The 27,866-nt window shown below is 39.9% G+C and overlaps 1 long non-coding RNA gene across 1 annotated transcript in view; it reads left to right on the top strand.

The window, feature by feature from the left end:
* Positions 1 to 15,331, top strand: part of LOC147371385 (uncharacterized) — a 54,383-nt gene extending 39,052 nt beyond the window's left edge. Inside the window, exon 3 of the long non-coding RNA XR_015164813.1 lies at positions 15,209 to 15,331. This is a non-coding gene — a long non-coding RNA (uncharacterized LOC147371385). The remainder of the gene's footprint in view (positions 1 to 15,208) is intronic.
* Positions 15,332 to 27,866: the final 12,535 nt, after the last annotated feature.

Below are 27,866 nucleotides of genomic sequence, written 5' to 3'. Positions count from 1 at the left end.
TTTCACTCTCCTCCTTATGTCAATCGACTTTGACTCCAAACTTGATGTCTGTCATTGTAGCAAAACAGCTGCAGCAGTATCAGGCCTCTCATCACATCCCATACCATCCAAAGAGAAAGTGTCACTCCAGATAAACACTGAAGAACAACAAGGATTCTCTTTTTCTAGAAATCCTTGAAAAATATATTCTGGTTTTCCTTTAGCCCAGGTTGGTTTATGGGACCTAATCCTTGTGGGCCAGAGAATGAACTGGACCTCGATCAGGGCCAAGTCCTAGAGCTAGGGTTGGAGTTGTTTTCTCATGAGACAAATGGAAAACTAAGATAGTACTGCCATAAGAAAATGCAATGAATGCCAAGAAGTCTGAAATGGCAAATGTCTGCCATACATGGGGGAGGGGAGTGTTTTAAAATTGATAAGTAAAATAATTGTTCAGATGTTTTCTTTCAAATTAGATGCATCTTAGAGCCTCCAACAGTTTATCAGATGACCATTCATGGCAGCCAGTGGATATCAGAGGGATACTCTCAAGACTCAATCATTCATTCAGTTTACTATCTAGATTAATACTACTAGTTTAATGCTTTATTTGTTCTTCACTTTAAGATAATTTTTATTCTTAGTTGTGTATTGTATAATTTAGCATCTACAAGGGACTGCTGTTTCAAGACAGAAAGGTATACATATTGATGTGTTGTTCATGTTCACCCCGCACCTTCTGATGATAGAACCACAGTTTTCTTATAGGAGGGTACCGACACTTTGAGACTTAGCAGGTGGCTCAGTGGTAAAGAATCCACCTTCCAACTCAGGAGATGCAGGAGACATGGATTCTATCCCTGGGTTGGGAAGATCCCCTGGAGAAGGAAATGACAACCCACTCCAGTATCCTTGCCTGGGAAATTCCATGGACAGAGTAGCCTGATGGGCTATACAGTCAATGGGGTCACAAAGATTCTGACATGACTGAAAGACTGAGCACAGCACCAGCACCTCTTTCCTAGTGGGCACAATATAAACAGGACTAGGGTTTCCCTGGTGGCTCAGTGGTAAAGAACCCTCCGGCCAATGCAGGAGACGCAAGAGATGTGGGTTTGATCCCTGGGTCGGGAAGATTCCCTAGAAAATGAAATGGCAACCCACACCAGTATTCTTGCCCAGGGAAATCCCACGGACAGAGAAGCCTGGCGGGCTACAAAAGAGTCAGACACAATTTAACAGCTAAACAGCAACAACATTAATCACGATGTCCCTCTATCCCATAACCAAGCAGTGAACGTGGGACTTGCAACAGGCCAACCAAATTCCTTTTCCTGGGACAGGAAAGAATGACAGAGCTGATTCATCTCTGTGATGATACCTTAACATGACGATTAAATTACCTACTGCTCACAAAACCCAAGAGCTTTCCAGGTTCTTGCTGTTTCTAAACTGGCCCTTGAGCGTCCTTTGATGTGTGAGTCACCCGTGGCCTTCCAGTCAATTCTCTTTTTGTTTGAGTTTTTCAAGAATAGGTTTCTATGGTTTGCAACATATAATCCTGAAAAGAAGCATAAAAATGATAATTATGAACATTTCCTTTAAAATGATCAACACTGAATTAATAAATTGCATATCTGATCAAAAAAATTTATACAATGCATGAATGTACCTCTAGTACTTTAAAAATCATTGTTGAAAGGGAAAACCTAAAAACATTTTATCCAATCTGACTTATAATTTGTTAGGAATAAAATCTTTCTAAACTCTCAATGTGTTATTTGTGGATGAGTGGTTGGGAATAGCAGCTTGAAGCCTTCTCTTTTATCTTACCATTTAGAAACAAAAGAAAAAAATTATGAAAATAAGCTAGCTTCTTTTTTAAAGCAAAACTGCTTTAAATGTTAAAATTCTAAGTATAGCTACAAAAGTGGCTTTTTGTCAAGGTTTGATGCATAATAGGCAGTAAAATTTTAGTATATATTTTAATATGTATTTAATCCCCAAAGAAACATGATGTAATATTATTTTTAGTTGATTCACCAGCAGATTATGCTTTTTCTCATACAATAAAATTCAGGAAAACTAAAGAGAATTAAGCTTTTTCTCAATAAGTCATGGGAATGTAATGTACAGAACAACAACTATAGTTAATGATACTGTTTTGTGCATTTGAAAGTTGCTGAGAGAGTTGATCTTAAAAGTCCTCATCACAAGAAAAAAGAAATTCTGTAGCTACGTGTGGCTATGGATATCCACTATAGTTGTCATGGTGGTCATTTTGCAATATATTCAAATATCAAATCATCATGATGTGGTACACCCGAAACTAATAGAATATTGTATTCTACTTCAATTTTAAAAATAAAAATAAAATTTAAATGCTTTCTAAAGCCAAATGGTATATTTAAATATATGGTGACTAATGCACAGTATATACAAAGACATACTAAGAAAAAGAATAAAAATGTGTATAGTGCTCTTTGAAGACATACTGATTTGGAAGTCTTCCTTGCCTTTCGAATCTACATTTCACACAGATAATAATTATTTTTAACTTCTAGGCACTTTCTATAGATTATTTATCTCACTGAGAGGTGTTCAAGTCCAAAAGAAAGCTGGGAAACACTGATATACCTCCTTACTTGACAGGAACCAGAGAGGTCACACAGATAACCCTGAGAGGTGAGATACAAGCAGAGTTCCTTAGACTCTCAGGGCCCATCAGACACTCTTACTTTCTGCCACCACAAACGCACTCCGGCACTTGTAGAAAAGCAAATTCTCATCAGCTTCTAGGCAATGTCTGTAACTTGTCAGTTCCAAAACCATACATTTCTATGTAATTACATATACGATTGCCTGTGAACCTCCAGATGAAGTCTTGTGTTGAACCCCCACATTTTGAGGCTAAAATCTAGAGCAGTTGCCCAGAATCCATGGCCCAAAGGATGATTTAAGACCTTCTCAATATTGAGTGATATTGCTAAATTAAGATTTCATACATTTGAGTTTAGAGATTGAACTTCTAATGTTTAAATGAGGTGTGGAACTGACTGCCCTCCTCTAATTCTCTGCTAGAAGTTTGCTGGGACACCAAGGCAGGGAACCAAGAACGGACAGAGACTGTGTCCCTTTGGTTGCTTCTGTCACCCCAACTAACCACTTTTGAATATTTCTGCTGTCTCCAGCTGTCTCTGATGAAACTGATACATAAACTTCCAATAATCAGAACCCCATGGCACTGAGAGTCTGTAAGTAACAAAGGATAATTCAAAGTTCCTGGGCAAGACTGTTCCCCTTGTAAAATGGGCTGCCCTGATAAGCAGAGTGGGGGTAGACTTAGAAGGTTGGAGAAGATAACAATATCATACCATTAGTGAAGTGAAAGTCACTCAGTCCTGTCTGACTCTTTGTGACCCCATGGACTGCATAGTAAACATTTGCTGCTTAAGATAATCTGATAATGATGTTGGAAAATATAAAGATGTAAAAGGCACACAGTCCAATTTATGTACAAGGAAGAGGATAATTTAGACAGAATGGGGGGAATTTGAAATAGAGCCTATTTGAGTTATACATTTAGAAATATTCCCCATGGAGATGACATCTGAAGTTTTGTGACAGGCGATCATTCACTGAAATTGAAAGAAGTGAAAGTGAAAGTTGCTCAGTCTTGTCTGACTCTTTGCCACTGCATGGACTATACAGTCCATGGCATTCTCCAGGCCAGAGTACTGGAGTGGGTAGCCTTTCCCTCCTCCAGGGGGGTCTTCCCAACCCAGGGATCGAACCCAGGTCTCCCACATTGCAGGCAGATTCTTTACCAGCTGAGCCACAAGGGAAGCCCAAGAATACTGGAGTGGGTAGCCTAGCCCTTTTCCAACGGATCTTCCCAACCCAGGAATTGAACCAGGGTCTCCTGCATCACGGGTGGATTCTTTACCAACTGAGCTATGAGGGAAGCCCCATACCATTAGAATACCTGTTAAAATTTTATGTTAGCTTCAATCGGAGCCTGATCTGACTCCTGTGATATGATGAATGTCATGTGGCTAACAAAAACCTCATTTTAGGCCAAGAGTTTCCATGTTCCTCTAGATAAGCCAAGAATCCTAAGCTTAAAAAAAAAAAATTAAATTAATAAACAGACAAGAAAATAGAGGAAGAGTTTTAATCAACTGTAGTATCCACCAACTGTAGTACTCCACCCAGTTGATTAGAATTCCTGTCGTGTTTTATTTCTGAAAGGATGGCCAAAAGATACATGTTTTATCAATTATTTTATTTTAATTTTTTGGTGAGAATATTCAAGTTCTACTCTCTTAGGCGTATTTTTTAATTGTATGATTCAATATATATTCACTATGTTATATATTAGATTCTCAGCTCTTACTGATAACTGAAAGTTCGTATCCCTTTACCAACTTTATTCCCCCAGGTCAGATTTATTCCTGACTTTATTTTATTTTAATTGAAGTAGAGTTGATTTACAATGTTGTTAGTTTTTGGTGTACAACAAAGTGATTCAGTTATTTGGTTTCCAGATTCTTTTCCATTATAGGTTATTATAAGATGTTAAATATAGTTCCCTGTGCTATATAGGAAATCCTTATGGTTTATCTCTTTTATATACAGAAGTGTGTTTCTATTCATCCTGTATTCCTAATTTATCCCCCCTTTTCCTTTTTGGTAACTATAGGTTTGTTCTCTATATCTCTAGATTCCACATATAAGTGGATACCATATTATATTTGCCTTTCACTGTCTGACTTACTTCACTTAGTATAATAATCTCTGGGTCCATCCATGTGGTGACTGCAAATGGCATTATTTCATTCTTTTCATGACTAAGTAATATTCCAATGTGTGTGTGTGAGAGAGAGTGTATGTGTATGTTCAGATACACACATCTTCTTTATTGATTCCTTCTGTTGGTGAACACTTTGAAAAGACACATTTCTTCTTCAACACTCTGCAACCAGGTCTAGAATCCAAGCGAATTTTCCCTCACCCCTCTCTTATTCTGAAATTTAGGATTCAGGCCTAATGTTCATCTAGATTTCCCCTCTGATCTGCCTTTCACTTAAATTCCAGACCACTACCACAACAGTGTTTGACCTCCCCGACAGTTTAATCTCTGGGCTTCTGTCAGCATGGAGCCCAGAAGATGTTGCCAGTGTTGCCCTTTTGTGGTTTATCAACCTGACAGTCAGGTCCTTGTGGCATCCCACAAAAATCTACTTAATTGACAATATCCTTGAACTGTGGTAGTAATACCAGTAGATCTCCACTTACAGAGTTTTAGTTGGAGATACCAATCACACATCTTCTTTGGCTACAATGGAAGCATAAATTCAAAATCTTTATAAAAATGTGCCATAGAATCAAGTTTAATCTGGATTAGTATCTGACCCCATTGTGTAGTAAACACCATGTGAAAAGTAAAATCTCCCAATATTTTTCCTGCTAATGATCGCTGTGTTTCTTTAAGTTTCCCAACAACACTTCTTTCCTAAGAAAGCTATGACAACAAAAAGGAAGTGGGGATGGATATGATCACCACAAGATTTGCCATTTTTAGGGCCTTCATATCTTAGTGATATAGGCATGAAAGTTATGTGTTTAATATTAACTGGACCCACCTGAATCAGGGAATGTCTATGCTTACTTTTACAGCTCTGAAATTCTGCTCTCTGATCTTTTCCTTTTTTGGCTGTGGTGGGTCTTCCTTGCTGCATGCAGGCTTTCTCTAGTTGCAAGGAACAGGGAGTACTTCTGGTTGTGGCGTGCAAGCTTCTCGTTGCAGTGGCTTCTCGTGTTGCAGAACGCAGGCTCCAGGAGCACTGGCTTCAGTAGTTACAGTGCATGAGCTCAGTAGCTGCGGCTCATGGGATCTAGAGTGCTGGCTCAGCAGTTGTGGTGCACGGGATTAGCTGCTCTGTAGCATGTGGGATTGTCCCGGACCAGGGATCGATCTGGTGTCCCTTGCATTGCAAAGCAGATTCTTAACTGCTGAACCACCAGGGAAGCCCTGCTCTCTGATCTTTGAAGTTATAGTTTTTGTCAGAGAAAGCAAGAGGATTATTCATTAAGATTGTGGAATGTATGGTAGGTTGAATGTACCACTGGTAATGCAAATGCCATATTAAATGTGAAACCACATTTATGGAAAAGAAAAGGGGAGCTTTTAGGGAGCAAAAATGCACCAGAATATAGAACATGCTTCAGATGTCTAGGAATAGCAGAGTTAAAATGTCTGTATATTAGCAGATGGGGAAAATTACAGAATAATATTTGACAAAACCTTTTATTTCATACTTCTACTATTTGTCCAGTTTCTTCCTTCCTTCCTTCCTTCCTTTCTTTCTCTTCCTTCATTTCTATAAGATCATATATTAATATGTTGCTTTTAATATATTCTAGTTCTGTTCATGTTTCCATTTCTTTGACTCTATGGGTACCAAAAAATAGCTTGCTTTTCTGATCACTGAATGGAAACTTTTTTGTATAAATTCTGAAACCTGGACCTATGATATTGAATATAGTCTTTCAGGGAGACTGAACTGAAAATCTTCACAAAATTACTTTTCAATTACAATATCCTTCTGTGCAATATGGGATATGATTTCTTATCCAAAGTTTTCAAGTTAATTAATTTGTGAATTTGCTATATTGCATATTCTTTGATCAACATGAATACCAAATAAGTGAAATTATTTACCTAGTCATTTTAGGTTTCCAAAGAGAAAAATCTCTATATATTGTGGGTACGATTACCAGTCCATGCATAATCCATTTTAGCTCATCAGCTGGCTGGCTGACTGCAGGTCTCTCTGTCTCAGACAGCCCAGGTAGCACAATGGTAAGGCCCTGGATGCGGAGACAGAAGCTCAAATATCAGCTCCACAGTGTCCCTGGGAAAATCTCTCAGCCCTTATAACTCTCAGTTTTTTCATCTGTGAAATAGGATATAAATATCTTCTGGTCTTCCCAGCTGGATTGTTAGAAGAATCAGAGAAGACAGTGCATGTGAAAGCATTTTGCAAATGCAAGGCATTTGGGATACAATTTTACTTAACTAGTAGTTGATATTCTCCTGCTTTAAAGCCACATTGTCAGAAAATGAAGCAATTAGTTATGGCAGTTCATATATATCCCAAAGCTAATCTTGACATAAAAACATCAAGTTCAAAGGCTCAAACCATGTGGCCTGTCCTCAGGCCTGAAAATTATTCAATGTTTTGTAAAGCTGAGATCAGTCCACCGGTGCCTCAGGATGGTATCAGCAGCAGGCCAGAGATGCTCAGCTTTAGCTGGAGACCAGTTTTCCGCTGTCCTCAATATTACAGTGTTTCAGCTACCACATGTTACAACCCTGCGGGCTGGTTGATAAGAAAAATGAGGCAGGATGCAAACACCTGGGGCTCAGCTACCCTAGTGAGGTTAAGTCACTGTTAGGAATTGGGAGGCATTTCAGCAAGGGCTCTCACATTTATTTAAACTGATTTTAGCCTAAAGGTAAACTATTAACCTACTTAAGGAGCAACTAAATTAGAGTAGCAATGTAGTTTCTCAGTTCAGTTATCAGAAGGACCTGGCAGGAACCTTGTCCATGAATGAAGACATGGTCACTTTGTCACTTAGGTATTCAACCTGGGACAAGTTATTTTCCAGAAAGTGATAGCATCATCTTATGTTTGTGTGGTCTTTGGGATTGAAGGGGTATAGCTCTATGAGAACATGACTGGTAGAAACGGAACCAGCTCAAACATTAGCGTCACGACAGCAGTCTCACCGCCAGTGGTTAAAATTTCAGCTTTCAGTTTTCAGATATTAAAATAGCAAGAAAAGTTTCTACAAATGAACTGATACTTTTCCCTACCTTTGCCACTTCACAACCACATTATATCTGGAAGCTAAGATATGGGACCAGGACTTTTGAGTGTTTCCATTAGCAGGTTGGTTTGCATGGCTAGATGAAGATGTCTGGGGGAGTCCAAATCTCATTTACCACGAAGCTCCTTTTTATTTTTCCATTCACCTTCTGTATTGTATAACACAACAAAGTTAAATAGCATAGATTCCCAGGTTGAGGGCTAGCAATAGACTAGACCAAGTCTACTAGAGGATGTGCAGTGGAGAAGCAGAAATTTCAATAAAATGTAGGGAGCAGGGGTAGAAAATCTGATGTTTTAATTAGTTCTACCTCTTCCAGGCTTCTGATAGTTATACAGTTATTTTCTGCTTTATCACCATGAGCTTGTTCAAGTAAAACAGTAATTAATAAAGCTTTAGACTGCCCTTCCCAACAATTAAAAGAAATCTGCCAGCAGAATTATTATATCATTTTATCACAGCCATTTTAAAAAAATAGGGTAATATAATTAGCAAATTGAGACTGACCTGTGACATGTCCAAGCACTTTCTTAACTGATAAATCAGGAAATAAACCAAGCATTTCTGGAGTCCCTCCAAGTACTAATACTCTATGCTTCTATTTCAAATGGCAAAGGGATGCAGACAGCTCTAACTGATAATACTAAAACCTAATTTTATCTATTTATTTTTGGCTCTTCTTTCCCTAAATGTCTTTTTCTCTTCTTCCTGCTTATGTTTTGGTAGCTGCACAAATGGAAATGAAAGATCAAATAGATGGCATAGACAGAAGAGATGTGGGTCAAAAAATACAAACTTTCAGTCATAGGTAGAGTAAGTTCTGAAGATCAAATGTACAGCATGGGGTTACTGTTAATCACATGGTATTGCATACTTGGAAGTTGCTGACAGTAGATCTTCACCTTTATCACCACCCCCCCTCAAAAAAAATACTATGTGAGTGATGAACATGTTTATTTTATTGATGTTGGTAGTTACTCGGCAACATATATGTGTATCAAATCATCATGCTGCACACTAATTATATACAATTATATTTGTCAATTAATCAATAAATGTGTGGGTAGGGGGACAAACAGCTGATCTCTCAATAGTAAAGCACTGGCCATTATCAGGATTCCACAAAACCATTTATGAAATTTATTGAAAATTCCTCCTATATCTATCTTTACTGTAAGTGGATTAGGCCTTAAAATGTTTCAGGTGAGATCCCACCTAGGGTTGCTTGCCTTCTAACTAAGGGATTTATTCAACATTGTTGATGAGTTTTCATGCCCCGCCCCGCGCCCCCGCCGCCCATTCACAGAAGAGAAACACAGCACTGACACAAGTCCGCACCGGTGCATTGTGCTACTAGTTGGCCTCAATCCTGACCTAGAAGGAACATCTTCAAAGCTGAACGTTAATTTAGAGTCTGTTCCAGGTCAGTCCTTGGCATCTTTGCTGAGAAGACTTATTAATGCCAACCTCAACAAAAATAAACACAAGCCCATTAGGAAATGGACTAAGACCATTCATCATTTGGCATAAGACAAATAACACAGCCTATCAGATGATGAACCTACCAACTCCAAACTGAGTACAAAATAGCATTTCCAAAATGTTTTAGTAGGTAATATCCTATCAAAAGGTATAGGGTTTACATATGACCAACAAACAAATTAATGTACAATTAAAATAACATAGTAGAAAACTCTAAATGTAATGATCTTGTGATATAGTCTGAGTTTGGAATGCTTCAAAATAACAAATTGTAATTTAGGGCATTTCACTACAAATTATCCTTCATACCTGGCACAATTTAAGATACAAAGATGCATGTCTGGGTTACTATGAAATTTTTATTATCATAAAAACAGTAAGCTGCAAAACATTAAAACATGATTAGTAATCTACCATCTCAGTTTTTGAAACACTTTCAAATACCTCCATAAATGGAGAGATTTTTAGAGTTATCAAGTAGGTACAGAGTTTTTTCTTGACCAGTAAATTCTTATAGAATGAAGCTAATTTATACTCATTTTTCAATATCTAAAAGAACTACAAATTTAAATTAGCAAACTATATTGTACACTTGTATTGATAAGCATGTCCTTGGTGGTTCATATATAAATATTTTAGATACTTTTTTGCATCCCTTGGAGAACTGGATTAGCAGGACACTTTTCTGAGGTCTTTCTGTCACCATAAGGGGCTGGTCCAGATAAAAAGTCTGTCTCATGTGGCTTAAGACCAGGAGACTCCTGTTGTCACCTGGGCAGGTGTTGCTTCTATTAGGCATGCTAATAGAATGTTGCATACTCCAACACTGGGTAAGTACAGAGGGAAATGAGGTCAGGACTGGGCAGGGACAAAGCTGGGAGAAACCAATCCAGCTCCAGGGCTGGCGCCCAAGGAGGTAGTCTACAGTTAAATGATCAGTCCAAAAGGGCACAGTGATCCTCCAGCGTGGTTGCAGTCATCAGCACCTGAGATCCAGTGAGAAGGTACAGTTTGGCAAAATGAGGATTCAGGCAGCAGGTGACCTGCCAAGACAGATGCCACTGTCACCACAGAACCTGTGTCAGTCAGGGTCCTAGAGGAATCACACTCAGGTTAGGAAAATTCAAGAAAGTTCAAGTAAGGGACTATTTAAAAAGTTGTAAGATGAAATCAAAAGGGAAAATACAATTCCCCAGTACCTGAAAATGAAAGTGTTAGTCACTCAGTCATGTCTGACTCTTTGTGACCCCATGGAACCCACCAGGTTCCTCTGTCTGTGGAATTCTCCAGGCAAGAATACTGGAATGGGTTACCATTCCCTTCTCCAAGGGATCTTCCCTACCCAGGGATCAAACCTGGGTCTCCTGCATTGCAGGCAGATTTTTACCATCTGAGCCACCAGGGAAGCCCCAGTACCTAACTAGGCTATAACCATCCCTAGCCAGAAGGGGTGAGAAGTGAAAGCAGTTCCTAGAGTCTGCAAACAGAGGACCACCTGGAACAGAGCTCTGACCTTCTGTGGAAGGAGGCAGCAGCTCAAGGGAGCCTCAGAGGGAAGAGATATACATTTATATCCAGAGATATAAATGTATAAATTCTGGCCAAACCCAGCCAGAACCAGAGGGCGAGGATTGGTAGGTTCATATGGGTCAGTATGGACGAGAGAGGAAGAATGCAAGGTGGAAGAGGGTAGAGAAGAGTCTGGCAGAGAAAACAAAAAAAATGGTGACATAAACAGGATCCCCCAAAATATGTGGGAGTCTAGGGATGAGGGTCCAGCATCCAGAGAAGGGCCAACAGAGGGAAGTAGAATATTACAGCCCTCAAAAAAAAAAAAAAAAAAACATAAATTGCGTCAGAGGACTCCACCCACGTAGGAAGTCAGATGCTAACCATCAAACCAAGTCTGCTGGCACATGCTCTGCCAGAGATGTGGGAGGAGGAGAAAGTCCCCAGGCATGCTGGAGGACTGGCTGCAGAGCAGAAACGCTCATCCCAGATCCAGCTCACTGATGCCTTTAGCATCAGAAGTACTTTCTGCCTGGATCAGGACTCACAGAAGAACAAGTCAGGATTGAGACTAGTGAAGACCAGTACATGGGCCACTGATCAAACAGGAAGGAAAAGAAGTATCAGGGCTATCAGAGACTGTATTATAATGGTCCCTGCAGGAAGTAGATGACACATGCAAGTTGGGAAACATAAGGAGAGTTTACAAAGGTGTGGGAAGAAGGTAGGAAATCCTGAGAATGTACACGGGATGTGTGCTCCACCTCTAGGCTTGGGACAGCAAGGGGAGGGGGTAATTACAAAAGCCATAACTGCAGCCTGAGAGATGCCCCCAGCCTCCAATTGAGGGACATTATCAGCCCTAGGATGGAAAGAGGGTGACCACCTACGGAGAAGAAATCAAGGGGGCATATCCCTGGACGCACTCTCCACCCTCTTCAGTTCTTCTGCAGGACTCCCCATTGACCAAACCCACTCTGCCACCAGAGGACCAGCTTAACTAGTCTGCATAGTTTGGCCACAAAAAAGGATGCAGAAGGTTGGGACAGGGACACAGCAAAGCTGATAAAAATTATCTAGCACAGGCTATCATGCCATCCTGGTGACAAACAATAAGGTTCTTCCGATGGGATACTTATCCTTTACAAAGGAAAAATAGTAACTTCACAGTAAAAGATACTAGCAGACTCCACCTTGACTAGATGATCAAGTTAGCATCACCAGATACAGGTCAAAGTGGTATCACGTGCCTCCCTGTATGATTCACTGAGAAGAAATGTGCACCAGAGTCTAATTATGAAGACTCATCAGACTAAACCTGACCAAGGGGCAGCTTGCAAAACAATTAGTCCATCCACTTCAGAAATGTCAGTGTCATGAAAGAAAAAGAAAGACTGCACAGTCGTTCCTGGTGAAAGGAGACTAAAGAGACACGGTGGCTGAATACGGTGCACGACAGTGTTTTCTCCTGCTACAAGGACATTGCAGGACACGCTGTGAATTTTGAATTAGGTCTGTAAATCAGGTAACAGTGTTATACCTGTGTTAATTTCCTGATTTTGACTGTTGTACTGCAGTTATGTAATAAAAAGCCCTTGTTTTTAAAAAACACATAATGAGGTATTGAGGTGTAAAGATGCCCTGTGTCTACCCTCAAACAGTTCAGGGGGGAAAAGGCACAGAGAGAAAGAAAAGACAGAAAATACTATAAAATGGTAAAATTTGGGGAATTCGGGTGATGGATATATAATAGTTCCTTTGCTATTTTTACAATTTTTCTTTAAGTAGAAAATTATGTCAAAATGAGGATAAAGATAAAAGTGATGAGCCCTTGAGCTGGTGCAATAGCAGTGGGGTTAGAGAGAAAGGAAGATATACAAGAACAATGAGGGAGGGAACATGGATCTGATTTAAGCGATGAATTATGTGGGAGGAGTCTACAGTGGGCATACACATATGGTTTTGGCCACTGCATAATGCAGAATATCGTCATTTTTGGTACTGTTAGCATGAGTTGTTAAGTTATCTGAATAATATATTAAATGTGCCCTGGCTAAAATTTAAATGTCTATTTCTATAATTTGCTCTTTTCCTATCAGATTGACACAGTCATTTAAATACTAGTAGATTCAAAACAAGATCCTAAATATTGCCATCATCAACAGTAGTAAGAGTTTAATTCTTTCCCTTGGAAGAGCAAGCAATTGCGAATTTACCCAGCAAAGGGCGAAAGAATGCCCCTGCCAAATCAGTCCCTCTTCTCCAGGGATACAGAGCCTATTAGAGCTCTTTCTAAACATCAGAAGAATATTTAGAATGCAAAATAACTCAGACCTGTGAGAGAGCAGTTACCTGAAACTGATATTGGAAACCAGTTGTGAGAGAGAGCATTCCAAACTCTTCTCCCATGTAAAACACAAAGTTGAGAAAGAAAGACATATGTCTTAAAGGCTTCCATCAATCTCAAGTAGTCGCCAATATGAGAAATTAGCCCCATTTCTCTGATCATCCCATGTGTCCTATCTCAGGGTACAAAGCCCAGTTTTTTAAGGCATAGTCTATTCAACAAATTCAACAAACATGTACCGAACACTTACCATTACATCAGCTTTCAATCAGCGTCAGATTTACAGGTAGGTATAACCCACACTTGGCAGGAAAAGGAGACTTAGGGGTCTAACTTTTCTGCTGTATTTCTCATAATAGTGTAAGTATTGTATGACTAATTGTGATTATGGATTTAGTGCCTAGTGAATATGAGTTTTATCTGTTTTCATTACTCCGAGTCCTAGTGAGATATTTGTTATAACTGAAATACCTCAATATTGATGGATTCTATTGAACAAGCAGCAGCTAGTGTGCCCACACTCAACTACTGGGCTTAGAAGGGAATGATATTGAGGTGAAATAGGCAACTGGTTACTAATTGATTGTCGTTTTGAGATGCTTCAGGATCCCACAGATTCTGCAAGTGAAGTGAAAGTCACTCAGTCATGTCCGACTCTTTGCAACCCCATGGACTTATAGTCCATGGAATTCTCCAGGCCAGAATACTGGAGCGGGTAGCCTTTCCCTTCTCTGGGGAATGTTCCCAGTCAAGGGCTCAAACCCAGGTTTCCCATATTTCAGGCAGATTCTTTACCAGCTGAGCCACCAGGGAAGCCCAGATTCCACAAGGTTACCATTAAATCCCATAGGTAACCATTATATCCCATAGATTCTGCAAGGTTACCATTAAAAATCCCTTCCTTTGGAATAAACACATCTATCAAGGTCTCCTTTAAAATGCAAATATCCTTAACGTATGTCAATAATACAAAAGGGTAAATCAATTTATTAACTATTATCGAGTCCCTTGGACTGCAAGGAGATCCAACCAGTCCATTCTGAAGGAGATCAGCCCTGGGATTTCTTTGGAAGGAATGATGCTAAAGCTGAAACTCCAGTACTTTGGCCACCTCATGTGAAGAGTTGACTCATTGGAAAAGACCTTGATGCTGGGAGAGATTGGGGGCAGGAGGAGAAGGGGACGACAGAGGATGAGATGGCTGGATGGCATCACTGACTCGATGGACGTGAGTCTGAGTGAACTCTGGGAGTTGGTGATGGACAGGGAGGCCTGGCGTGCTGTGATTCATGGGGTCGCGAAGAGTTGGACACGACTGAGCGACTGAACTGAACTGAACTGATCAAGGATGAGGATAATATAAGAGTATTTTCAGGTGTGAAAGGGGAAGATTTTAAAATGGAGAAAAGGGTGGAGAATAGGGAAGTGCAACGTTATAGAGAAAGAAAAAAAAATCTGCCTACTTCACAGCTTTCCCTGGAACTGGCTGTAAAACTAATGTCGTGAGTGTATGGTGTGTTTTCTTTAACTTTTTCCAATCGAGAAATTTTTTTCCAAGGCTACAATCTACATCCCCAAATTTTGACAAACACATTGTATCAGAATGAGAGTTGAGGAGCAAGAGTGCAGGAACTCAAATAATAACTAGAATTTCCAGAGCCCATGCTTTTAAATGTGGAAAGTAACGTCAAAGTCATAAAATAATCCAGGATGTTTGCTCATCTTCCCTATTTGCTTACCTTCCTATGACCTGCCATTTCTAGCATTCTCTCTGCCAAAAACAAAGTTTTGTTCTGACCACACAAAAGAGCATCACTGAAATCTGCGGCTGTTTGGAAGAATATCTCCAAGCATGGGGCTGAACTTCTTCAATTAATTTTCAAAGAACATTTCCTTCCATCGAGATATGTTTGGGATTTCAGGATTCAAAGCACTGTACCTTAAGCTTCATTTTCAAACTGAGCATCCTCTTTAATTTTTCTCATCACACAGAGTGTGCACATAGTAGAGAGCTCCCTGGGACCTGTGTCTGATCAGAGCCCACAGTTCAGCAGGAGGGATCTTCCAACCAAGATCTAAAGGTAAACCCCGAGTGTTCTCATGAACACACTCTGGATAATGGCTTATATTTAATCACTTCAAGTGCTGCCTCTCTTTCTCTCTGGTAACTTCTATTTTAATTTTCATCTTTAGTGATCAAAAAAAGAGCAAAGAAAAACTTACAATAATTTTTCTCCTAGTTTTTTTTCATTGGATCTACATTTCTAAATTTTTCCCACTCTGTTTCCTAAACCTAACATCATGTTATATGCCAATTATAACTCAATTTTTAAAATAATTAAAATAGTTTTTAAATTTTAAAAATTTGATAGAATATAATAAAATCCAGGAGGGTCAACTCTCTGGTCAGGCCCCACATATGCAAAATAGCATAATGCTTTCTATCTCACATAGTCATGGTAGCACATGAAGTTATATTACATACGTATCTTGCACAGAATGGACACTTAGTAAATAGTTTTTCAGTCATGTCTGACTCTTTGCGACCCTATGGACTGTAGCTTGCCAAGCTCCTCTGTCCGTGGAATTCTCCAAGCAAGAATACTGGAGTGGGTAACCATTCCCTTCTCCAACCTAAGTCTGCTGCACTGAAGGCCGATTCTTTACCACTGCCCCACCTGGGAAGCCCAAACAGTAGCTATTATTTTCTAAGACTGGCATTTTAATAGCTGCCAATTCAAGAGCAAGATAGAGCCTGATAATGCTAAGAACATCAATGATAGCAGTTAGCTTATGTATGCTGCTTAATAATTTCTCATGCATTTTATACAATAATCACACAACTCTGTGAGGTAGATGGATAGTGTGATTATATTAGTTTTTCATTGCTGCATAACAAATGGCCGCAAATTTACTGAATTAAATGATACAAATATATTATCTTATAGTTCTGCACGTAAGAATTCCAACAGGGGTCTCACCAAGCTAAAATTAAGGTGTCCGTAGGGCTGTGTTTCCTTCTGGAGGCTTTGGGGAGAATTGAATTACTTGCTTACCCAGGTTGTGAGTGGAATTTAGTTCCTTGCAGTCGTAGGACTAAGGTCCCCATTTCCTTGCTGATTGTTAACCGACAGCCATTCCAGCTTCCAGAGGCTGCCCGATTGCTCAGCTCATGGCCTCTTCCCTCCATCAAAGCCAGCAACATTAGGATGAGTCCCATTCATTTTTTTCAGGCTTCGCTGGTGGTTCAGACAGTAAAGAATCTACCTGTGATGCAGGAGACCCGGGCTTGATCCTTGGATCTGGAAGATCCCCTGGAGAAGGGAATGGCAAACCACTCCATATTCTTGCCTGAACAGGGAAGCCTGGCAGGCTACAGTCCATAGGGTCACAAAGCGTCATATACGACTGAAATGACTAACACTTTCAGACTTGCAATCACTTTTTAAATCTTTCCTGCCTCATCTGGCACAACATCTTTCTGATTTCAGTCAGGAAAATGTTTGTGTTTTAAATGTTTTAAATGTTTGTGTGATTAGATTGGGCCCACTTGAATACTCCAGGATAACTCTCCATCTCAGAGTCCATGTCTTGAATCACATCTGCAAAGCCCCTTTTATCATGTAACATAGCACATTCACAAGTGCTAGGGATTAAGACATAGACATCTTCGGAGATGGAGAAGGGCATGGCAACCCACTCCAGCATTCTTGCCTGGAGAACTCCATGGACAGAGGAGCCTGGCCAGCTACAGTCCATGGGGTCACAAAGAGCTGAACACAACTGAGTAACTAATACAACAACAACATCTTGGGAGATTCATTAATTTTCCTCCCACCGTTATCATTATCCACATCTTCAAGAAGAATAATGAAGATCAAAGAGAATAAGAGCCTTGCAAAGAATACACAATAAGCAGCAAAGAATGGACTCAAATCCCCAAGTTGTTTTACTCCAAACCCAAGTCAGTGTTCTTCCAAAAGTTTTTTCTCTGAAAGGCAATTTGGCATTTTTTGCTCTTGCATCGTCCCTCCCTCCTACCCACATGTAAACCCACACTTCCATTAACTATATTTAAGGCTGACATTCTTCAGGAATTAATGCATTTTCCAAAGCTTCCAAAAAGAAGCCAAAATTTAGCTGCATTTCTACTGATTTTGATGTAATTTCTTCCAGGACTTACACCATTGAAATATTATTTTACCAACAATTGGATACTTTCAGCTGGAGCCATAAAGAAAATATATTTTCTGATGGGCTGAGCACTAAAAGAAGTTTATGTCATGGTACATTTAGGTTATCTCACAATTCTTCTCAAAAGATGTACTTAACAATTTGATACTGAAATGTTCAACATTCAATTGAGATAGGACTGATCACTTCACATTTCCTAGAAAATAGTATTTCCAGGCTCCTATCTTGTTACTAGAATTTAGAAACATAATTTCACATTTATTTTCATGTGATTTCAGTTGACCAGTAAGTGTTTATTAAACCCATTAATAAATATGAAATGTTGATAGGCAACTCAAGGGAATATATAATTAAATGGAAACTTGTAGAGCCCCCACTGTAGTCTGCAAACAATCATGTTCCTGAAATCTAAGGTGACTATTCTGACTAGTAGAAAATGCTCTTTAAAGAAAGATGAACAGTAAATTCAGGTTGGTTGTATGCAGAAATATAGAGAACATGGTAAAGCCTGGCCATAATCAGTCATATACAAGAAAAAAAACTAAAATAAATGTTTTTATTTTTTAAAAATCCTGAAAAATAAAAGTCATCAGTTTATGCAATTTGATGTATTTCTATAAATTACAAAATTAAATCAATGAAACTCATTTGTAAAAAGGCCAGACCATGGAGTAGATGCAAAGCAAAATAGAGACATTAAAACTTTTTAATTTTAATTTAAATTTTAAAATTTAAGACACTTAAATTTTAAGTGAAATTTAAACAAAATTAGTCTGACAACAGTACCCAATCTGAACTGTAAGTGGAAGAAAATAAGGACCGGTAAAGAGCCAAATGCTTTCCAGCCATCTCAGTCCGTGATAATGAAGGCAGTGTAATTGAATAGTTGACTGGCTCTCAGTTCAATTCAGTCACTCAGTCGTGTCCAACTCTTTGTGACCCCCGTGAATCTCAGCACGCCAGGCCTCCCTGTCCATCACCAACTCCCAGAGTTCACTCAAACTCATGTCCATCGAGTCAGTGATGCCATCCAGCCATCTCATCCTCTGTCGTCCCCTTCTCCTCCTGCCCCTAATCTCTCCCAGCACCAGGGTCTTTTCCAATGAGTTAACTCTTCACATGAGGTGGCCAAAGTATTGGAGTTTCAGCTTTAGCATCATTCCTTCCAAAGAAATCCCAGGGCTGATCTCCTTTACAATGGTTGGATCTGGTTGGATCTCCTTGCAGTCCAAGGGACTCTCAAGAGTCTTCTCCAACACCACAGGTCAAAAGCATCAATTCCTCAGCACTCAGCTTTCTTCACAGTCCAACTCTCACATCCATACATGACCACTGGAAAAACCATAGCCTTGACTAGATGGACCTTTGTTGGCCGAGTAATGTCTCTGCTTTTCAATATGCTATCTAGGTTGGTCATAACTTTCCTTCCAAGGAGTAAGCATCTTTTAATTTCATGGCTGCAGTCTCCATCTGCAGTGATTTTGGAGCCCAGAAAAATAAAGTCAGCCACTGTTTCCACTGTTTCCCCATCTATTTCCCATGAAGTGATGGGACCGGATGCCATGATCTTAGTTTTCTGAATGTTGAGCTTTAAACCAACTTTTTCACTCTCTTTCACTTTCATCAAGAGGCTTTTTAGTTCTTCTTCACTTTCTGCCATAAGGGTGGTGTCATCTGCATATCTGAGGTTATTGATATTTCTCCCGGCAATCTTGATTCCAGCTTGTGCTTCTTCCAGCCCAGCGTTTCTCATGATGTACTCTACGTATAAGTTAAATAAGCAGAGTGACAATAAACAGCCTTGACGTACTCCCTTTCCTATTTGGAACCAGTCTGTTGTTCCATGTCCAGTTCTGACTGTTGCTTCCTGACCTGCATACAGGTTTCCCGAGAGGCAGGTCAGGTGATCTGGTATTCCCATCTTTTTCAGAATTTTCCACAGTTTATTGTGATCCACACAGTCAAAGGCTTTGGCATAGTCAATAAAGCAGAAATAGATGTTTTTCTGGAACTCTCTTGCTTTTTCCATGATCCAGCGGATGTTGGCAATTTGATCTCTGGTTCCTTTGCCTTTTCTAAAACCAGCTCGAACGTCTGGAAGTTCACGGTTCACATATTGCTGAAGCCTGGCTTGGAGAATTTTGAGCATTACTTTACTAGCACGTGCTGCTGCTGCTAAGTCACTTCATTCGTGTCAGACTCTGTTCGACCCCACAGACGGCAGCCCACCAGGCTCCCCCGTCCCTGGGATTCTCCAGGCAAGAACACTGGAGTGGGTTGCCATTTCCTTCTCCAATGCGTGAAAGTGAAGTCCCTCAGTCGTGTCCGACTGTTAGCAACCCCATGGACTGCAGCCCACCAGGTTCCCCCATCCCTGGGATTCTCCAGGCAAGAACATTGGAGTGGGTTGCCATTTCCTTCTCCAATGCATGAAAGTGAAAAGTGAAAGTGGAGTCCCTCAATCATGTCCGACTCTTAGCAACCCCATGGACTGCAGCCCACCAGGCTCCTCCGTCCATGGGATTTTCCAAGCAGGAGTACTAGAGTGGGGTGCCATTGCCTCCTCCAACTAGCGTGTGAGATGAGTGCAATTGTGTGGTAGTTTGAGCATTCTTGACTAGCTCTAGAGTCTGACAAATATTGGGCCAAATTCTGGCTTTTTCCTTACCAGCTCTTTGTCTTTGAGCAAGACACTTGATTACTTTAAGACTCAATGTTTTCATCTATAAAATGGAGATGATGATATTATCCAATTCATGGAATTGTCAGGAGAATTAAATGAGCTGCTATATAAGAAGCACATAGCATCCAGCAAGTAGAAAACACTCAATAACTTTTAACTGCCATTATTATCATGATTATTAACAATGGTGGCAAAGAAATGGAAAGAGAAGAGACAAAGGTCATTTTGAAGGCAATATGATTAGGACACAGTAAGTACCCCCAGACTTTCAACTTATCACTAACACTTAATTGTTTAGGAAGTTGGTACAGCCTAAAATCTGACTCAATCTAGATCTTCACTCCAAATACATCACCCTAAATCATTTCTGTCTACATAGGGCAAAATATGGTCAGGATTGTACTCTAAAGACCTCCAATTTAACAAGGCTGTCCAACAGAACTTTCTACAGTGAAATAAATGTTCTGTATTGGAACAGTGCAATATAATAGACACTAGCCACATGTGGCTATTGAGCCATAGAAGTGTGGCTAGTGGAGCTGAAGCTGAATATTTTGGCCACTTGATGCAAAGAGCCAGTTCACTGGAAAAGACCTGATGCTGGGAAAGATTGAGGGCAAGAGGAGAAGCGGTCAACAGAGGATAAGATGGTTGGATGACATCACCAACTCAATGGATATGAATTTGAGCAAACTCCAGGAGATAATGAAGGACAGGGAAGGCTAGCATGCTACAGTCCATAGAGTAAGTCCATATTCTAGGGTCACAAAGAGTTGGACACGACTTAGCAACTGAACAACATCAAGTGCACCTAAGGAACTATTTCTTTAAAATTTTAGTTAATTTCATCTTATTAATTAATCAGCAAATTTAATTTTAATTAAAAGCGAATGTCCACATGTGGCTGGCAGCTACCTCCCTAGACATTGACACAGCGGCTATGATAGCCAAGATGGTCTGTGATCAGGATGTGAACCCTTCAGTGCAAATGTACGGGGTGTTGCTGGCTGGTGGCTCTGAGTACAGAGGAGGTGTTCATAAGATGACTCCAAAAGCTGGAGTAGACTAGAACAAAAGCTGAGGCCATGATCATCTTAGAGCTAGAAAGCCCAACTCTTCACTGTACAATTCAAAGCTAACTATTGAATATGTTTACATTATCCAATAGTTTACATAAATCTGAAGGATGGGTAGAGAAAAGGAAATGAATTAGGAGGTAAGAAAATGAAATGGGGGACACTAAAGACAAAAAGTCCAATTTCCAATCAGGAAGAAGTTTGGGTGGACCCGCTCCTCTCAGTCTCTGTGCACAAGTGAAACTCGAGATGGAGGAAGAAACAAGTAGTTTGATTTCACTTCCTTTTTTTTTTGCCTTCTCCATCTATTTGTCCACTTCACTTCCAATTTTAACCCTTCAGCTAACTGCTTCCCTCCTCTGTCTTCTTCCCTAATAGTGACAGCACAGAAAGTAACATAAACATTCTGGAAAGTTCATTCTGTCTTTCCTAAGAGAAGCAGAGGAAGCAGGATAGGACAGATGGAGAAACTGTGATTCAGTTGAACCAAAGGCCTCAGCTGATCCCTCGGAGGGTGTGCTGGTGAAAGAGCTTGAGTGGCCCCTTCAAAAGGTCATGGATTGTCCTGAACTGAAGCAAAGAGGCTAGGCCTTTTAATTTTCCACAGCCCCAGTACCAGATAGTTCTGGAATGCAGGCTGTGCCTGGGGCAAAGGCATAGACTTGAGCAAGGCAGCTTCCCTTTGGCAGAGAAAGAGGGAATTCCTGGAGAGGAAACTGACTATCTCAGCAACCGATGCTCCAGGCTGTTGACAGACAGAAAGAGCCCATAAAAGTGGGGCGGAGGAGGGAGGCGGCAGGGCCACAGCCACTGAGGTTGGGTCCCAGTCTTTGCCACCAGCAAGTGAACTGGAACCATCCACTCTGCTGTGGTTGAGTGGGATAGCTTTTAAACCACCCCTGAGGAAAAGCTTTATGTCTCGTTCTTAAATGTCTCCAAGGAGCTCTTTCAGAATGTGATATGCCCTTTAACACTGATCAGCAACATTCATAGTTAGGAAGTTCTTTCTGATATCTAACCTAAATCTCTCCTATTTCAATTTCAAACTACTCCCTTTTCCATCCTTAATGAATTAGGAAAAATCTGGTAATCACTGTCACTTACCTCATAATTTTCCTGTTTAACTTTATCAGGATTTACTAATAACATTCTCTCCTACGTGGCATTTTCTCCCACTTAGCTATTGCCTGCTTTTTAACTCTTGAGAAATATTGTTTAATCTTTTTAGTACATTTTCTAGATTCTTTATTCCTTTATTTATGGAGCTTCTTTATTCCATAAAGTATGGAGGCCAAACTTAATGAGTCTTTAAAACACCATAATTAATGAAGTCTTTGTTCAGACGTTTCGCATATTACAACCTAACATGGGTTAGCTTTCAAATTGCCTTTAACTATCCCAGCATTAAAAATGTATATCAGATTGTTTAACCTCAAGGAAGAAGTAATTTTCCCATGAGACCTATTTATAAAGTAGAATAGTATCTTCCCTTATAGGGGAAGCTAAGGTAAACTATTAAGGACAAGTATCAAGTACAAAATGTGCTTAATGTTCACTCTCTCCAAAAAATCTTTAAAATAACAAGACTCATTATGCCTATTAGAATTTGGTTTTGAAAGACAAATATCTTATTATTAGCTCAGTAATCAATACTTGGGAAGTTACTGTTTTTTCTGAGTGCAGCCTCCATAATCCCATTGGCTAATGTGAGTATTTTGACATGTAATATCTTTCCTGACGTGTACAAAATTAGAAGAAAAAAATAAATAGAGCTTCCTGACAGATTTTTCTGTTAGTATGTAGACTTCAAAAGAATTACAGAAAAAACAGCTCAAATTTTGTTTTTTAAGGAACATATGGAGAAAATACAAAAAAAAAAAAATTCATTTTCTACCTGATATGTCAAAAATAAAGACAATTTAAAACAATTACAGTGGTTTCTATATTCTATTTAAGTGTAAATTTTATATTTATACATGGGAAGTACATCATATATACTTGTATTTGGGGACACAGCCTCCTTAAATGGACCTCTGCTTGATACTTCTATCATCTCCTTCTAAAAGTTGACTACCCACAAATGCATGTCAATTGGAGAGTCTCTTGACACTGTAATTTGGGTCTCCTCTGGACTGTAGGTATGGTGACTATCACCTCTGCCTCTTGGATTTATAGCCCTTGAAAAAGTGAAAGTCGCTCAGTCGTGCCTGACTCTTTGCGACCCCATGGACTATACTGTCCATGGAATTCTCCAGGCCAGAACACTGGAGTGTTTGCCTTTCCTTTCTCCAGGGGATCTTCCCAACCCAGGGATCGAACCCAGGTCTCCCGCATTGCAGGCAAATTCTTTACCAGCTGAGCCACAAGGGAAGCCTATCAATTCAGTTCAGTTCAGTTCAGTCGCTCAGTCGTGTCTGACTCTTTGCGACCCCATGAATCGCAGCACGCCAGGCCTCCCTGTCCATCACCAACTCATGGAGTTCACCCAGACTCACGTCCATCGAGTGGGTGATGCCATCCAGCCATCTCATCCTCTATCGTCGCCTTCTCCTCCTGCCCCCAATCCCTCCCAGCATCAGAGTCTTTTCCAATGAGTCAACTTTTCACATGAGGTGGCCAAAGTACTGGAGTTTCAGCTTTAGCGTCATTCCTTCCAAAGAAATCCCAGGGCTGATCCCCTTCAGAATGGACTGGTTGGATCTCCTTGCAGTCCAAGGGACTCTCAAGAGTCTTCTCCAACACCACAGTTCAAAAGCATCAATTCTTCGGCTCTCAGCCTTCTTCACAGTCCAACTCTCACATCCATACATGACCACTGGAAAAACCATAGCCTTGACTAGACAAACCTTTGTTGGCAAAGTAATGTCTCTGCTTTTCAATATGCTTTCTAGGTTGGACATAACTTTCCTTCCAAGGAGTAAGCGTCTTTTAATTTCATGGCTGCAGTCACCATCTGCAGTGATTTTGGGGCCCCAAAAAATAAAGTCTGACACTGTTTCCACTGTTTCCCCATCTATTTGCCATGAAGTGATGGGACCGGATGCCATGATCTTAGTTTTCTGAATGTTGAGCTTTAAGCCAACTTTTTCACTCTCCACTTTCACTTTCATCAAGAGGCTTTTTAGTTCCTCTTCACTTTCTGCCATAAGGGTGGTGTCATCTGCATATCTGAGGTTATTGATATTTCTCCCGGCAATCTTGATTCCAGCTTCTGTTTCTTCCAGTCCAGCGTTCCTCATGATATACTCTGCATATAAGTTAAATAAGCAGGGTGACAATAAACAGCCTTGACGTACTCATTTTCCTATTTGGAACCAGTCTGTTGTTCCATTTCCAGTTCTAACTGTTGCTTCCTGACCTGCATACAAATTTCTCAAGAGGCAGATCAGGTGGTCTGGTATTCCCATCTCTTTCAGAATTTTCCACAGTTTATTGTGATCCACACAGTCAAAGGCTTTGGCATAGTCAATAAAGCAGAAATAGATGTTTTTCTGGAACTCTCTTGCTTTTTCCATGATCCAGCAGATGTTAGCAATTTAATCTCTGGTTTCTCTGCCTTTTCTAAAATCAGCTTGAACATCACCTATATCTTCTCCCATTTCTGACTATGAGCCCTGGGTTTACTCCTCTGATGCTGCTGTTCCCACAGGCTGGGAAGAGCAGCTGAGCTGTTTCACAAAATCCCTTTGCACAAAAATATCTTCCCCATTTCTTCCCAGTCATACATTCAGATGTGAAGAATACTTTATATTTGGGTGATAAGTACTGTCTAGGTACTAATTTATTTAATTCCATACTAAACTTATAATATAAGTACTATTGTTACTATTCTACATTTTAGAAAATTAAATTCAGAGAAATTAAATATCTTACCCAAGCCACATACCAGTAAAGGGAGGAGACAAGGTTTGAATAGGTATTTCTGACCCTAGTGCACAAGTGTTTCCCATTATCCACTGTATATCCCCGGCCATATGTAGGCAGGACAGCTTAGTGGTGCAAAGGGACGGAGGAGTTAAACTGTTAAAAGTGTTTCAAAACCGCTTCTCAGTTTATGACCTGCTTGGCATCTCTACACTCCAGGTCCATGATGTGTAAAATGGATATAATATTAATAATAGTGAGTAGTTCATAGAGTTGGTATAAGCATTAAATGTGACTGGGTGTAAGGTAATGGTTAGCATGCAGTGTCATTAAATTTGCTATTATTATTATGTTATTTTTAACACACGCTAAGAAGATCCTGTGCTGTGTGTTTAGTTGCTCAGTCGTGTCCGACTCTTTGCAGCCCCATGGGCTGTAGCCTGCCTGGTTCCTCTGTCCATGGGATTCTCGAGGCAAGAATACTAGAGTGGGTTGCTCTCTCCTTCTACAAGGGATCTTCCTGACCCAGGGGTTGAACCCATGTGTCCTCTGTCTCCTGCCCTGCAGGAAGATCTTTTACCCACTGAGCCACCAAGGAAGCCCCAAGAAGGTCCTGGTGGTGGTGGTTTAGTCACTAAGTTGTAGTCTGACTCTTTGAGACCCCATGGACTATAGCCCACCAGGCTCCTCTGTCCATGGGATTTTCCAGGCAAGGATACTAGAGTGGGTTGCCATTTCCTTCTCCCAAGAAGATCCTACTTAAAACCAAATGATATAAAAGTGGAAGGGGGCAGTAACACATTAATTCAACAGCCCATGTGGAGTCTGAAAGCTGGTAACTAGTCACCTAGCAGATCTGCAGGGAAATGGATAAGAGCAGGTGTATTTGACTGTTGGACAAGGTAGATCTCTGTCAAGGTCGTGCTATGGTGGACGATGACTGGGAGCAAGGGACACTAGAAGCCCACATTTAAAATTATATATGTGGGAAAATAATTATAAAACTACTTGGAGTTATATATAGGACCTGTGTTAAATCTAGGCCTTAAATTTTTATTATTTCCTAATTTGGTCAAGGTCTGGTGCTTAGTAAAGTCCAGAGTGTGTTTGACAGCATTCCAAATATCCTTTATTCGTTTTGATTTGATTTTCAACTTCTTTACTTAACATTCGATTTCTTTGTCAGCACCTCAGAGGAGATAGCCTGCCTAAGTAGCAGATTTCATGGCAGCCTTCATCTCTATACTGGTACCAAGATCTTAAAACTCTCTGATCAGCTTATCACACTTTAAGAATTAAAGCCTTGGTGGCATGATCAAACGCTGAGATTCCATTGAGAACTTCAGGTAGGATTTTAATCTGACTCCCTGTACGTGCTAGTTGCAAACATATAAAAAATTTTTATTGGTTTGTAGTGACTCCTTATGTAAAAAATTAAATCATGCAGAGGAAAGGGCCATGAAAGTGACTAAATCTTCAGAGGAAAGATGAAACCATTTATACCTTTGCTTTTCCAATTGGTGCACAGTCAGAGGAATTTAGATTCCCAGTAACAGTTCAATAAACACTCTATTAGCGTAGTAGGAACTTGAATGCCTACTTCATAACACAAAACCAATGGATGTACACCATATTATTACGAATTCCTCAGTGAATTTTTAGTAATATCTAACATTCATTCTTTTTGTGTCCCTCCAATAAAATAAACCTTAATAGTAAGAATGAGTATGCGATAACGGCATGTGTTTTTGTTAGTGTACCAAAAGCACCAACTAACAGTATTTTAATCTAAATTCTATCCATTTATAGTGAACCCTACTTCACTGGTTGTTGTTGATTAGTTGCTAAGTTGTGTCCCATTCTTTGTGACCCTATGGACTGTAGCCCACTAGGCTCCTCTGTCCATGGGATTCTTCAGGCAAAAATACTGGAGTGCATTGCCATGATTCACTCCAAGGGATCTTCCCAACCCAAGGATTGAACCTGCATCTCCTGTGGCTCCTGCATTGCCGGCGGATTCTTTACAGCTGAGCCACCAGAGGATCCTAGGGCAAAAAAAAAAAAAAAAATGGCCTGGATTCAACAAACCACACAGAATGGGAGTAAAAGAAAAGATAATTCATTAGCAAGGTGTGAGATGAATTAGAAGGGCCATCAAAATAATGGAGGCATGGTGAAGCCAGAAAGAAACCAAATACTATTTTGTGGAACCAATATGATTTAAATGCAAAGAGCAAAGGACAGAGGCAATCCCAAGAATTAGAATTACCTGTATGATTATGGCCTGTGTGTGTGTGCGTGTGTAGAAATGGAGCCTCAAAAAGGCTGAGAAAGGTCACAGTGTTATGGCAGAATGTGGATTCAAAGCTAAGTCTTCGGCTTTGAATTTCGTGTACAGCAAAAGGGCATGGTTCTTCTCTAAATACACCATGAGCAAAGGAACAGGATCTGCTAGAGAGTGTCCTGATAAAAGAGAAAAGATACAAGATACAATAGAAAAAGATACCACTATCTTTGAAGAGGAAAAACACAATAGGAAATAAGAATACTGTTAAGACAAATAATAAGATATAAGCTGGATAAATATATGCTAAAAAGGTATATAGGAAAGATGCACTCAGAGTGCGTAGCGTTGTTTTTAATATATCATTTGTTAACACAGAGTCCAAAAATTATCTCATATTCTGTGATAATATTAGGAGTACGCCCTGAAGTCAAAAAAAGATTAAGTGATAAGATATTTTAAATCTGAAATGTTAATATTTTCCATATTATTTAGAAATTGAATGTGATGTTTTTCCATCCAAGAGTGTCAAATGCTCTCTACCTCTGT

Source organism: Bos grunniens, chromosome 5 (genome assembly GCF_055505025.1).
Source record: "Bos grunniens cultivar Pamir isolate PY7600 chromosome 5, Bosgru_T2T1.0, whole genome shotgun sequence".
NCBI lineage: Eukaryota > Metazoa > Chordata > Mammalia > Artiodactyla > Bovidae > Bos > Bos grunniens.
Note: the sequence above shows the minus strand (reverse complement) of the source record. Positions and strands in the feature narration are given on the sequence as shown.